Raw genomic sequence first — 15,955 nt, 5'->3', positions numbered from 1 at the left:
AGAATGAAAGTAACATAGCTGAGAAAGACGCACTACCTTTCCAGTGAATAGCCAACACTGATTAGCAACTGTAAATTGCTGTCAGACCTGGAAGCCCCTTAGCCAGCCTGTTTTTGTCAGACTTCACTTTTCAGTCTTTATGAATTGATATTAGCAAAACCCCAAACAGTAGGACTTAACTTGAAGTAAAACGTTCACTACTTTTTTTTTTTTTCCTTAAAAGTGCTGTGAATAGTATTTTTAATTAGTTTTTGACAGTCAGTGTCTTTGGTCTGTTGTTTTCTATTGTCTGTTCTGTTGTTTTCTTAGTTCAAGTGCTTCTTGATCTTTGTGTGTGGGGGGGGAGGGAGGTGTATCACTGCACCCAGGCTTGATGAGAGCTCCTTGGAGATCACCCAGCAGCCCTGGGCCTCATGGCCCTCTGGTGCAATCTCCCAGGGCATCTGGCTGAGCACATCCCAGATAAAGCCAAAACGAGCTCTCCTGCAGTCCAGGTCTGCAATTGTGTTATTTGTTTTGTTTTGCTTCTCTCAAGATCCCAACCAGGATCTCTGGATTGCCACCCCTCTCTAGGGAGGTTAGGGACTATTCCCACTTGAGGTTACAGAAAGGCCACAGCCTGACAGTTTGGTTTTGAGCATAATCATCCCCTATCCGCTCCCCAAGCAACAAGTTTTGTCCTTTCAGACTCCCAATACGTGATGTGCTCCTGGCCCCATGCTGCCCTATGTGGTCTAAGCTCCAGGACAAAGTTGAAATCCTGTGTTTGCCCTTGGATGCAGCTTTCAAGAAGGGCTGACCTCTGCTTGGAGCACAGTTAAAGAATAGCTAGAATGGTGATGTTTGGATTGTAATCCCAACTCTGTGCTGATCCACAACCCAGCTCTCCAGCTAGCAAAGCTGGGCTGATACTAGGGTTCTGGGACTGCATCAGATAGCTGCAGTATGTGTGTGCATTGAAATGTGGGTGCCCTTCAGCTGTTCAGTCCAGCAGATACAGCTTGTTGCATCTCTGTGGCTCTGGTCTCTTTGTGCTGAGCTGACTGACCAGTGCAGGGCAGTCCCTGGCCTCCTGCCTCATAGGGCACCCTAACCCCACCACCACCCATACCCTGCTCAATAAATGTTCCCTGACTGGAGACTTTACCTATGCTCTGTTTGGCTGCCAATCTCATCTGTCTCTCTTCAGTGGTGATCAGGCAGATCCCTGTTTTGCAGAGCAGGATGAGTCACACCTTGACACCCTGAAAAACAAGGGGGCAGGAGCCATATCCCATCAGGAAACACAGATGGGAGCAGACCTTTCCTTCACAGCAAGAAAAAGTGAGAAAATGCTCCTCCCTGAGCCTGGCCAAACAGAAACTGTCCAACAAAAGCCCAGCAGGGAAGCTCTAATGTAAAAAATATACCTGTCTCATTTACATCCCTGAGGAAGAGGGTTGAACTTAAAACCAAAATACTCTTCCCCCACCAACAAAACCTGAACACAAGAGGCTGCAAAAGGTTTTTACAGTTGGAATTGGTTTGAAGAAGAGAGCAATACTGCAGTAGGAAGTTTTCTAAAAGAATTTCAAGTCAATTTCAATCCAAAGGACAGGGATCTGCAAGGTTCAAATAGAGCAAACCATTCTTCTAAAGAAAAAAAGCAGGTGGTGAGGCAGCATCAAGTTCTTGGCAAGAGCATGCAGTCTATTCTGTGGCTCGCCCCTTCCAGCCACAACCCTCATGACCACCCCTGTCTGCTGCATGGCAGAAGGCAATGGTTCAGGTGCAAACAGGGCTTTTCAGAAAGGACTGATCTGACCTTCAAGGAGGCACCACAACCTGGCAGAGCCAGTTCAGGCCCTGAGTCCGGAACCACACACACTGTAAAAGTGAGGCACAAAACAAGCATGAATAAAGTTGCTTTTCAGTGCTATTGCAGCCCTCCTGGCACCCAAGACCAAAGGTTTAATTGAGCCTCACGTGACTCAGAGCGTGTTTCAGCACGTACAGTGGGACCTCCCTAGGGGCAGCTTGCCCCACGCAATGATGTCATCAATATACTGCAGGTGTTCAGGAGCTTTGCTTTGTCCCAGTGCAGTCTGTAGTGATCCATGGCAAATAGTAGGGCTGTGTTTCGTTTCCACCCCTGGGGCAGTCAATTCCAGGTGTACTGGACACCCCTCCATGTGAAAGCAAACTGTGGCCTGAGCTCTGGTGCCAAAGGGATCAAGAAAAATGCCTTAGTGATATCAATTGTTGAATACCTCTTGGGTGCCTTTGACTCCAGTTCATATTGGAGTTCTAGCATGTCCAGTATGGCAGCGCTCAGCAGTGGCGTGGCTTTGTTCAGGCCACGATAGTCCAATGTTAGCCTCCACTCTGTTAGATTTTTGCCCTGTCCATATGGGACTATTAAAGGGTGAATGAGTCTTACTGATCACTCCTTGACTCTCCAGTTGCCGAACCAGCTTATGGATGGGAACCAGAGAGTCTCGATTGGTGCGATACTGTTGCCAGTGCACTGTCACGGTAGCAACTGGCATCTGCTCTTCTTTAACCTGCAGCAGCCCCATGACAGACAGATCCTCTGAGAGAACAGGCAAGCTAGACATCTGCTTAATATTCTCCATACTCAAGGCAGCTATACCAAAAGCCCAACAGTACCCTTTTGGGTCCTTGAAGTATCCTGTCCTGAGATAGTCTATGCCAAGGATACATCGAGCCTCTGGACCAGTCACAATAGGAAGCTTTTGCCACTCATTCCCAGTTAGGCTTACCTTGGCCTCCAACGCAGACAGCTGTTGGGATCCTCCTGTCACTCCAGGACTACAGATGGATTCTGCCCCTTTGTAATCTGATGGTATTAGAGTACCCTGTGCACTGGTGTCCACTAGAGCTTTTTACTGCCGTGGGGCTGATGTGCTAGGCCATCAAATCCACACAGTCCAGTAAACCCAGTTGTCCCTTTCCTCTGCCTGGCCAAAGGCAGGGCCCCTCTATTCCTGGTTAGAGTATTAATTACTTGATTTTTTGTAACTGCAAACCAGAAGTCCCTTCATCAGGATCAAAAGTAAGATCAGCCTTTCTACTCTGCCCAACAGGCACTGGAGCAGTAAGTTTCCTGGATGGATGCCTTTTGTCTGTTGTTTTTTCTTGCAGTTCCTGTACCCAAGCTTCTAGTCTCCAGGTAGGCTCACCATCCCAATTCCTCATGTCCTTCCCCTCATCACGCAGGGGTGGCACATGGTGTGTGCCACCAGTACCCTCTCCCTTGAACAGAAAAAGGCTGACTTAATAGCTGAGATGTTGGTTGGTATAGGTGAGGAAGACCTATCCTTGAATTGCTGGGACAATTGTTGGGACAGCTTCTCCACAGCTGAGACACAGGTCTGTAGGGTGGAAGCAAGAGTCTCTTTGAATTCTTGGAGTTGTCTAGCCAATCCATCCACAGTTGGTGCCTCTGTGTCTGTCCAGCTCATTATCGCCAGGGTGTTGGTATATTTCATCGGTGAACTTTGTACAAACTTTTGCTATACGGACTGTGTGCACTGGATTTCATCTGGGTCTTTGGATACCTGGTTTGTAGTGGATTGATGCACGGACTCTGATAGAGGGGTAAATCGAAGACCCTTTATTGAAATATTACATGGCTTATATACTTTCTAATTGTTTACACACACGCTACTGAGAGAACTCCTATTGGTCTACGTCTTGTCCACACGCCCCCATGCGTCCCTTCAGCTAATACGATTGGCTACCTCCCTGCAACCCTGCAGTTCCTTCTCCCACAACAAAAGTGTTCCAGACGCACTGTCTCCTTTTTTCGGACATGACCCAGACCCTCCGTACTTCAATCTTGTTAACCCTTTCACTCCCGCAATGCCTAATTCCTCCTCAATTCCCCCTTTTTGTTTTTCAACAACATATATTTTTTGCACCATTTTCTGCAACGTTCCTTGGACACATGACAACAAGCAAGGTAAAAACAGCAAGATACATAAAAATATACCGATAACCAATAACCCAGTTTTTAATAATGATTTAAGCCACTCACCCCAATCCTCAAAGCAGGCGCTAACATTACTGGTGGTAGAATTACATTTACCTGCAGCTAGCACTCCACTTGCTTCTTTTTGTATTAACCCTACCTCGTCTATAGGCAATCCTACAAGACATGTATAGAATGGTTCTTCCGGTTGTTCCATGGATACACAAAAAGCAGTTTGATTCAGCGTTTGCGCTAAAGACACCCATATGTTGCTACTGTTCCAGGTTATTGTTGACATGGGGTTTGCTGCTGTTATGGTCTTCAGCGTCAGCAGTCCCCATGTCATTAGCAAGGGCAGGCTTGTCGGTGTCTTCATGATTCGCTTTTTCAAGGGCCAGTCTTACACATCGAGCAGGGATCCAGCGTGGTCCTTGCTCTGTGGAGACACAAGCATATCCTTGACCCCATGTTATTAATGTATAAGGTCCTTCCCATTGTCCCGATTGTAGAGACTGTACCCACACTTTAACATCCTTGCTAGATACATCTATCCTATCGGTCGAACCGAAACTTATCAAATGTCGAACAATTCATGGTCGCTGTTCCACTGCGGCCTCCCTAATATCTAAATAATTTAAGGTATAAACTCTTTTCCATAACCGTTCTTGGGGGCTTTCTCCCACCATTCCCCCTTTTTGTTTTTCAAGCATATGTTTTAGGGCTTGGTGACTCCGTTCAACAATAGCCTGGCCTTGTGGGGAATGTGGAATGCCTGTTACATGTACTACACCCCATAGCTGTAAAAAGCGTTGGGTTTTCTGGCTAATGTACCTGGGCCCGTTATCTGTTTTGATAGTAGATGGCACCCCCAGGGCTGTGAAAGCTGCAGTCCAGTGTCGAATGACATCTTTTGCTTTTTCTCCAGATTCTGCAGTTGCCCATAAAGCGCCTGAATAAGTATTGACAGAAACATGCACCCATTTTTGTCTCCCAAATTCAGCTATATGAGTGACATCTGTCTGCCATAATTGTAATGCGTAGAGACCTCGTGGATTTACCCCCGTTTGGCGGACGGCAGCAAAATGTTGACAATCAGGGCACGCACGTACAATGGCGCAGGCTGTATCCCAAGAGAGGCTGAATTGTTTTCTTAGTGCTTTAGCTGACTGGTGAAAAAACTCATGGGATAGCTGGGCTTGTTTTATAGTTTGTGGTACTGGGGTTGCCCAAACTGGAGCGGTCAAGCGATCTGCTCTACGGTTACCTTCCGCGATAAAACCTGGTAGATTTGTATGGCTCCTGGTGTGTAGTACATAAAAATCGTTTTGCCTAGGATTTAACTCATACCATAATTGTTTAAATAAAGAGAACAGCTGTTCGTTATTAACATGTTTTAACCATGCTTTCTCTAATCATTGGACTACCCTGCATACGTATTGTGAATCAGTCACTGTATTCAATGGTTCACTCCATCTTTGGAATGCTTTTATGACTGCTACTAATTCCACTATTTGAGGAGTGCCTTGGACCACACGGATCTCTTCCTTCCAATGTCCCTCTTCTTTCCAAACTATGACTGCTCGGCCCATTTTTCCTGACCCATCGGTAAACACAGTAATTCCAGAGACTGGTACAGGGCTGCATCTCGGTCGAGCAACTATTTCAAGGTCTTTAAATTCCATAAATAATTTATGAGCTGGCATGTGGATGCTAAGTGTTCCCGCATAGCCTAACAGAGCAGTTTGTAATGGTATGCTATTAGCTAAGCTCCAGTCCAAATGTTCTTTCGTCAATGGAATATAAATCGTATGCACTTCTTCACCTCATAACTGTACAGCACGTTTCCGCCCTTTACGGATTAACATCGCAAACATTTCCACTCCGGTAGTAATAGTTTTCACAGGCTGATATGGCAAAACCACCCATTCTAGCAAAAGCAAAGGATCATTATTGGTTGCTACCCATTGCCCCAGTAGAGCTAACGGCTGGGTAATAGTGTTAATGATATAGAGGTGGAGGCCATATCTGTCATGCATGCGATGGGCTTGTCATGACTGTATTGCTTGGTCGATGTGAACCAAGGCCTCCTTCGCTTCAGGAGTCAGTATACGTTTGGAATCTAGTGCGGGATCACCTCTTAATAACTCAAAGAGAGGCTGTCGTGTATCATTTGTGATTCCCAGCAAGGGTCGAACCCAATTAATGGCGCCAAGTATTCTTTGTACATCGTTTAGAGTGCTGACTTCCCACTTCAAGGCCACTCTCTGAGGTTCAACAGCGTATTCCATGATTTTCCACCCTAAGTAACGCCAGGGAAGTTCCTTTTGCACCTTCTCAGGTGCCACTTGTAATCCAAATTTATGTAATGCTTGAACTGTGTCTTTTACTACTAACTGTGTATTGCCTACAGAAGCTCCAGCGATGAGTATATCATCCATATAATGATAGATTAGTATTTGTGGGTATTGTTCTTGAACCCCAGAGAGTGCTCTTGTGACATATATTTGACATATCGTGGGACTATTTTTCATGCCTTGAGGCAAGACCGTCCAGTGATATCGTTGCATGGGTTCGCTGTTGTTAATTGAGGGAACCGAAAAAGCAAATCGACGGCAGTCTTGGGCCACCAAAGGAATTGTAAAAAAGCAATCCTTCAAGTCCATCACTATTATTGGCCAATTTGCAGGAATCATAGTAGGAGAAGGGAGTCCCGGCTGCAAAGCCCCCATGCTTTTGATCACTGCATGGATTTGCCTCAAGTCATGTAACAATCGCCATTTACGGCTTTTTTTCTTTATAACAAACACAGGGGTATTCCATGGACTTGTAGTTGGAACAATGCGACCTTGTTGTAACTGTTCTTGCACTAAATCATTCAGAGCGCGGATCTTTTTGTTTGTGAGGGGTCACTGATCCATCCAGACAGGCTCGTTAGTGAGCCATTGTAGTGGAATGGTAGGCCGCGCTTCAGTGACCCCCATTAAAAATTTTGTGTACTGATAGTGACTCCCCAGGAGCTGAGAACATCTCGCCCCCAAAGAATCAGTGGCACGGCAACAACAAAAGGGCGAGTAGTTGAGACCTCGCCTTCAGGCCCAATGACTTGTATCATATATACACTTTGATATAAAGTGGTGGTCCCTCCAATACCAGATAGGGCAGAGGCAACTTCTTTTATTGGCCATCCTTGGGGTCATTTTGCTTTTGAAATTACTGTAACATCTGCTCCGGTATCTATCATGCCCTGTAGTTTGATAGTTCTAGGCGTCCCTTGGCTATTAGTTAAAGTACATGTTAACATAGGTTGTTGTGACTGTACTGTTTGGGCCCATAAGATCAAGGGCGTTCCTGTGGAGTCAAAGCCACCTTTTCCTCTTTTAACTGAGTCTGTCACTGGAACTTGACTTCTAAATAGTACAAGCTGTGCTATCCGACTGCCTTTTGGAATAACAACTGGAGGAGAGGGAGTCCGTATCATTGCTTGTATCTGGCCCTCATAGTCTGCATCGATGACTCCAGGGAGCACAAAGAGTCCTTTCAAAGTCACACTAGAACGTCCCAATAACAAGGCACTTAAACCAACACCCAGGCGTCCCCTTGCATTCAATGGCACTCGGTGCATGGTCTGGTCTTCTATTATTATTTCAGCATCTGTGGCGACATCCATTCCGGCGCTTCCTGCAGTTCGGCCTCAGAGGCCATTGCTGTTGTCATGGCTTGCCAAGGCACTTGTATCTGTGTGCGCTGCCAGCTCGCACTGGTTCGGAAGTTTCCCTGAATTGGTTTGCCATCTTTACCCCATTTGGAACGGCACTGATTAGCATAGTGATGCCCCATCCCACATCGGGGGCAAACTCCAGGTCCTGAGTTTTGAATTTGGTTTACATTTGGGCAATTGCGCTTAAAATGTCCTGTCTTCCCACACCTAAAACAGGCTCTATTACCAAATCTCAAGGCTGCGAATGCGGAGGCCATGGCTTGAGCCTGATGTTCGAATGACCCAACCTTTTGACAGGCCTCCATCATTTCTACCAAGTTGGGATTGCATAAGGTCTGTAACACCCTTTTACAATCTACATTTGCATTTTCTACGGCTAGCTTCATTAACAACACCTCCCTTGCTGCTTAATTTTCAACTTGTTTCTCTATTGCTTCTTTCAGCTTATCTATAAATGACATAAATGATTCAGCTATCCCCTGCTTTATAGAGACAAATGATTGAGTAGCCTTCCCTGTATCGGGAGTTTTCAGCAGAGCTTGGTATGCCAACTGGCGAGACTGCTGCAGAATAGCAGGGTTCAATCTAGCTTGTAATCGCGGTGTCTGTACTGGTGCTTCCCCCATCAGCTGCGGTATTCCTGCGCCCCGCAAGGGGTCGCCATCCGGCCGTTCAAAGTTAGTTATGGCGGCCATCTCACAGGCAGTCCGCCAATGTGCGTCAAACATTACCTTTTGTGTAGGTGTAAATATTAACATGGATATCTGATTAATATCATACGGGGTCAGTTCATAATTAAAAAACACGTTATTCAATAAACTCTGTACATATGGTGACCCAAGACCATAATCCAGAACATTTATTCGCAGTTCTTTCACTAGTCCAAACGGCAACCCCTGCCATTCTGCCCGCCCCTGAGCGTCTCGAATTACAGGACACGCTATGAGAGCAGCAGTAGCATGATCGCCGCTTTTTTCGGCTTGTTGCCGCAACACCTGCCAATGTTTCCTTGGATCGTAATCTGTTTCAACACATTCAAAGTCCCCTCTATTTTTCTCCTTGTACGGGTCCTCTGCAACAATGAATCCATATTCCTAGGTGATGGTGGTGGTGAAAAATCGGGCGAGGGAGGTGCAGTGGGCGCTAGTTCGTTAGCTGTGGCAGCCGCTGCTTCTTTTTGTCTTTCTCTTACAGTGGCTGCTGCAGAGGTAGCTGTTACAGTGCGATCTGCCTTTAGTTGCTTTAACGAGTCTGTAACTAAGTGCCATGTTGTTAACAAGCCCGTGGCACTGGAATCCCCCCTGGTAGCTGCGTCCCATAAAACCTGTCCAGTTGTTTGCCATGTACATATTTCAAATATCTCAGTCAATTCTGGAGCTACACCTCGGCTTTTAAGCCAGGCAAGCAGCATGCGCAGTTGCGTCTCATCATACTGAATGCCGTGCTTTTCTAATATCTTCTTAAACACAATTACCACTGATTTTTCTTCTGCAGACATTGTTGCCCCCATTGTCCCTGGCTGCTCACCTGGTCTAGGTGATTACTTTGTCCAGACTTTTCAGCTCTCCAACTGCTGATTATACGTTCAGCCAGGATCCACTACTGGTCGCTCTTTCCCGCGATTCTGTCCCGCAGACTTCAAGTTTCTGTCCCGCAGACTTCAAGTCCCTGTTCGGGCACCATTTGTAGCGGATTGATACACGGATTCCAATAGAGGGGTAAATCGAAGACCCTTTATTGAAATATTACATGGCTTATATACTTTCTAATTGTTTACACACGCGCTACTGAGAGAACTCCTATTGGTCTACGTCTTGTCCACGCGCCCCCATGCGTCCCTTCAGCTAATACGATTGGCTACCTCCCTGCAACCCTGCAGTTCCTTCCCCCACAACAAAAGTGTTCCAGACGCACTGTCTCCTTTTTTTGGACATGACCCAGACACTCAGTACTTCAATCTTGTTAACCCTTTCACTCCCGCAATGCCTAATTCCTCCTCACTGGTTGTCATCCAGGTTGCTATAGATCACCTCCACCATAGCTAATTCCCTCAGATACCTCCCCCAGTGGTGGTCCACTTCCTTCAGGAATTTGCAAGATCTATCCTTGAAGGGATACCTGTCCCTCACACTTGACAGGAGTTGCCTCCAAAGACCAGGGACTCCTGCCCCTTTGCCAATTCCTTTGTCAATGGCCTTATCCTTAGCAAGGGATCCCAGCTGCTGGGCTTCCTTACCTTTTAATTCCTGACTACCGGCCCCAATATTCCAGCATCGGAGTAACCAGCTGATAATTTGCTCGCCTGGTTGATGGCCCAAAATATTTTTGCATATATCGCAGCTCACTTAGGGATAGGGATTGAGTGGTTTCTGTCTCATGTATGACTTCAGTCCTTTCCCCCTCCTGTTCTTGTGACTACTCTGCTGCAGAACAGGCAGCCTCTTCTGATTCTCTCTTCTCCTCCCTCTTAAGAGAAGCTTCTTCATCCCTTACTAAATGAGTTGACTTCTGCTTCCATTGTTTCTTCTTAATTATAGGGGCGACTGATATAGTTGAAGGCAGGGTCTCTGGTTTAGCTACAGTGTCTGTTGTTATGTCTTCAGATCAAGAGACTCTCTCTTCTCCTGGGGGGTGCTGAATAGTACTGAGCAGTGTTCAGTAGGTGCAGGCCAAGCCCCAGCACAGTGCGTTAAGTTGTGCCTCTCTGGAATAGCTAGGGCATATTTTTTTCAAACATTCTCTCACTTCATCAGGCTCCTGCACTTGTTCATGAGTGAAGTCCCAGACCATCGGAGGTGACAAGCTTTCTACATACCTGCCCATATTCTCCCACGTGCCTTGACACCTATAACCACACTGCCGCAGGGCCTGGATGATATGCAGAAACCTGCAGCAGTAACATGCAAGTAAAACAAATTAAACAAAACCTGCTGCAGAAAGTGAATTTGCAGAATCTGGATGCACAATCTGAATAGGCACCATCCCCCTGCAAATGCCTCCTCCACTAACGGGACATGCACAATCCTGCGGGACAAACCTGCTTCACAGCCCGAATACACAAAAACCTGCTGTGCCGAGTGGATATGCTCAAGCCTCCTGCACAAATCTGCTGCAGAAACTGAATATGCACAAACCTGCTGCACTAACTGGAATAGGTACAAACCTGCTGGAAATACCTGCTGCACTAACTGGACATGCACAAACCTGCTGCACAAACCTGAATATGCAAAAACCTGCTGCACTAACTGGATATGCTCAAAGCTGCTGCGCAAACTGAGTAAGTGCAAACCAGTTGCACTAACTGAATAAGCAGAAACATTCTGCAGAAACCTGCTGCAGAAACAGAGTATGCAAAACCAGCTTCAAACATCTGCTTCACAAACTCAAAAGGCACAAACCACCTGCAACAGTAGAATTTGCAGCAATCCGCTGAAAGAAAAAACCACACCTGCACAAACTGAATATGCCAAAACCTGCTGCATGAAACCTGCTACACAAACTGAATCTGCAGGAGTCTGCTGCACGCATTAACTGTGCACAAACCTACTGCAAAACAGCAGATGCAGAAACCTGCTGCACAAAGCTGGTATGCTAACTGGGTATGCACAAACCCTCTGCACAAACTGAATGACAGACCTGCTACACAAACTCTGGATACATAAACCTGCTGCAGAAATGGACTATGCACACTACCTCTACAGAAACCGGCTGCACAGACTGAATCTGAACAAACGTACTACACAAACTGAATATGCACAAACTTGCTGAAGAAACCTACTGCACAAACAGTATATGCAGAAACCTGCTGCACAACCAGAATATTCGCAAAATGACTACAGAGGAAGAGTATGCAGAAACCTGCTGCAAAAACTGCTGCACTTACTGGCTAGCACCAACCTGCTGCACAAACTAAACAGGCACAGACCTCCTGCACAAACCTGCTGCAGAAAGTTAATTTTCAGAAACTGGATACACAATCTGAATAGGCACCAACCCCCTGCAAATGCCTCCTCCACTAACTGGACATGCACAAAACTGCTGCATAAACCTGCTTCACAGCCTGAATACATAAAAACTTGCTGCACCAAGTGGATATGCTCAAACCTGCTGCACAAACATACTTGTGATGGATGCACTCGACTCCTTAACCAAACTAGTGGCAGTTTGGTGCAGGCTCCAAAGGAGGTAAAGGCCTAAACTGTAACCAGCCCAAAAACTTCTCTAGTTCCCATCTGTTCTCTGAAAACCCACAAAGGAGCAGAGTGACCCAGCGAGCGTTGATGCCTATGAGCTTGGAGCACCAATCATGTGATTAACAAATGAATAGTGGGTGGCTTTTCCAAGACTCCTTTGACAAGCAACAAAGAAAGTTATGGGTACAAGGAGTCTCATGCATACCTTTTCCATTGCACCTTATTTGACTACAAGCCAACCACTTTATTCCATAAATATGAACAGCCTAAGTGAGTCTTCTTTGAGCTCTCCCTGCTAAGCAGCCTGGCTGCATAGCGGTGATCTCCCCTTGAGCTGGGGACACCTCTCAAGGGTCCTCCTCGAGGCACAGAGACCCTTCACCAACAGCAGATCTTCAGTAGGCGACCGATACCGCATATAACCTTGTGTCTTGGTAACTTTGATTTTTGTCTTGGTAGTTTTGAATCATTGTTATATATCCTTTGTGCAGTAAGTAATAGAGTGAACCTTGCCATCGAGCTTTGTTAAGTCACACTTTTACAACACCATGTTTCAATAAAACCACTTTTGCTGATACCTATGACAGTGGTTCTAACCACTAAACTAAACTAACCATCTAAACTGCCCATTTGCGACAGCACCTCAAGTGGCGCTGATGCCCACCTCCCACTGCAGAGCTGAAAATCCCATGGATTGCCATGCCATGTCCTGTGTCTCACCAACTCTGGCCTTGATGCTCTTTGGTGGTTTGGGTCCCTTTGTATCTGGCACGCCTCCTTGTCCTTTGACTTCTTTTTGACCTGTGGCGCTGAAATGGAAGCAGTGGTGGCCTAAGGCGGCTTTCTGAAGGAAATATTGCCCAGCTCCAAAGGATATGGAGCAGGAGAAGATTTGAGCACAGGAAGATGCCCAAAACCCACCCCCCAACTTGAAAGAGCTGAAGTATAACCAAACAGAACTGTTGGCTCTTCTGCTTTTGCCATCGTTGTTATCTGGCAACAGAAAAGCCTCTGATGGGCAGAGCTGTGTGTTGTGTAGCAGCCAGGGTTAAGTGAAAAGCACTGCCATGTTGACGCTAGAGAAATGCCTGAAGCAGGGCGCACTGCAGATTCGCAGGAGGCTGGGAATAATGCGTCACCAGGTAAGCTCTGTGTTGCTCAGATTTTGCAGAGGGGACTTCATTTGAAGGGACTCACTTTAGCTGGAGCTTTTTGTTCTGGAGAAAGACTAAAAGTGACTTCACTGAAGTGGAAAAGAGTCCGGGGAGCAGATGCATCCATGTCTTTCTGTGGAGACCTAAAAATTGTACAGGTGTAACCAGATGTAACCAAAGTGATTAGTTTGTTCTTTTGTAACTAAGCAACATAGAGATAGGAGCAGGGTAGACAATACTTTAATGTTGTGTTTGTACATCTATGGCTATGGATATGCTACTGTGCCCAAAGACAATAGGACGAGGAGTAGTACGGACATGCTGCTATGCTCCCAGTACAGCCCCAGCCCATCTGGACAATGAGTCGAGGGGCAGTTAGAATAATTGGTTTGTGTTAGAATAGGAATAAGGGTGCCAAATCATTGTTAGGGACCATGCACCATGAAGAAGGGAAGCAAGTTACATAAGCAAGATGATATTGCGCATGTCCATAAGAAGGGGTCAACTAAAGGACACACCTGTATGACCACCAAGGACCACCAGAGACCCCCACAGAAGCCCCTCGGAGTTCAAGGATGCATTTGTAATGACCATGCAAATATGATAATTAGTTCTGGGAAATAGAATGAATATGCATGATAATTCCAGGAAATTTGATGCATATGTATGTAATTGGACAATATAAGCTTTGGTTGATGTAACCTGCGGTATGCACGCTAGGTGGAACGATCCCCCGTGCATCTGGTGCCATAATAAAGAATGCCTGCTTCTTAATACTACATTGGTGTTAAGGAGTTTGATTCCCGATTTCGGTGACACAGGGATGTTTTACTTAGCTTTTTGAACTCAAGAGTCATACTGTGCTGGTTTTACTGGGGCTGAAAGCAGTCCCATTTGCACATCACGGTAAGCAGCTGTCACTTGTTCCATTGGCCAACAAAATCCTCTCAGAGAATAACAAGACTTTGAGTCTTTGGTCTGATGCTGCATTTAGAAAAGGCCAAAATTTCTCTCCTTAGAACGTAAGCTTCCCATGAAGCTTTAGAAGTACAGGTAATGGTAATATAAATACTCTGAGCAACTTTGTAACTACTCTCTGTGCAGTTGTGCTGGTACCAGTCTTCAGCATGAAAACCCAACTGCAGTGGAGGAAGCCAGAAACCAGTGCTGGGTAGCTGTGTTCAGCTCTGCCTCAAAGGAGGGCAGAGTACTATACTTAGATCAACACTTTGCTGTCACTTTCTGCCCATCTTTCTTTTGTATACCAACTATTGAGCAGAATGTGGTTGTACACTTGTGGGTCAGCCAAGGGAGTTGCTCTGGATGGACGATGAATCAGTCTGGCAGTGCCTAAAACCAGGAAGATGCCAACATTTGGAGCTGCTTTGCTACGTACCGCTTTACAAGGTATGTGAGTTCTGGAAGTTACCTTTTCCCCCTCATGTTGAGCCACTTGTGAACCAAAAGGTAGAGGAAGATGGCAAAAAAAGGATGAGCAGCAAAATGATCGTCACTGCGAAGAGTATAGAGTGGTTCTGAAATCCAGGCTTGTCTTGTTCATGATTGTTCAAGGACACCCCTGCAAAATAATGAATAGGTGTTAGTTTACAGAACAAGTGCATCACATTGTAAAAATGTAAAAGTAGCAGGACTGGATAATGGAGAACCCAAGCATAGTGGTGTGCTCATTACTGACATGGGGAAATGGTGTTCCAGCCTCTCTGGGATGCCATCTGGCATATACATCCAGTGCAATGCATTGAAAAAACACCTATATTGTTGTATTCCGTGCTCTATTGCTTTAGGAAGAGTTGCTCCTCTTCTCATCCCCACGCTTTCCTGCAGTGGGAAGAAGTGGAACAGGAGCTTACTCTCAGCAGCAAACCCCAGAATTGCTGGGGCTCCTCATGGCGGGTCATTTCCAATCTGCAGCAACAGCAGGGCTGGAGACTGAGCACACCACTTTCCAGAGCCACATTTCTCCTGATGCTCCTTCTAAAGTATTCTTTGCTTTGAAATGGACTCATACATTCTCATTTTTCTGCAAGATGCCGCTTCCAGGCACCCATGGAAGCATGGTATCTTCTTGGAAAGTAATAATTAGAAAATGTTAGAATGGGAGAGGAGCTTTTAAGCTAGAGTACGTACCGTCTCTTGCCTCAGGTGTGGCAAAACCATGCACAACAGAACTCAGCAAAAGAAAGGTCAAGCCAGAGCAGACAGCCATGCTTCCCTATACTCCCAAGCCTGTGTGCACAAATGATGCCCTTCCAGTGCCGCGTGGTGCTGTGACGTCACTGGCGCATGTAAATATCTTTGTGGATGTCATGAAATCCTCATAATGGGAACCTGGATGTGGGCATGACCTTCTAGCTCACACTTAACAGAGCTTCTCTCCATTTTACCAATAGGTGTTTGTCTACTGTGCTTTGCTATGTTTCATGGTGAGATTGTCTTTCAGAGGCTATGGAGATGGGCTTATGAAGAGAATTAAGAAACCCAAGGAGGATGCACAGAATGAGGCTAGAAGAGTATTTGGCTCCAGACATTTAAGCACAGTAAAAATGTAAGGGTACCACCATGTGAGGGAGTGTTTACATTGGTGCATCTGCTTTATTTTACACCGTGCTAGCCAAACCCATTACTTTCAGCTAAGAAATAGAGGCTGTTGTCACCCTCCCTTACTTACTTACAGAGCTTACAGAGCTGATGCAATGCCCTGGCAAGGCAGCAAAACTCCTGTCTCAGCCAGCATCCAGCTGTAAAAGAGGAAGGAAAATTAACTAATCTGGAACTTCCTAGATTGTGAAAGAGATTGTAGGCTTTGAGTTTGGATTTGGTAGTAGCCGAATTGGCTCATGCGTCTTTTAGCAGGGAATCGTCTGTCTTAAAGCCCCTCACCCTAAAAAAGATCAGG

This window comes from Ciconia boyciana, chromosome 12 (assembly GCF_034638445.1).
Source record: "Ciconia boyciana chromosome 12, ASM3463844v1, whole genome shotgun sequence".
In the NCBI taxonomy this organism is placed as follows: Eukaryota; Metazoa; Chordata; class Aves; order Ciconiiformes; family Ciconiidae; genus Ciconia; species Ciconia boyciana.
This window is presented reverse-complemented; position numbering follows the sequence as displayed.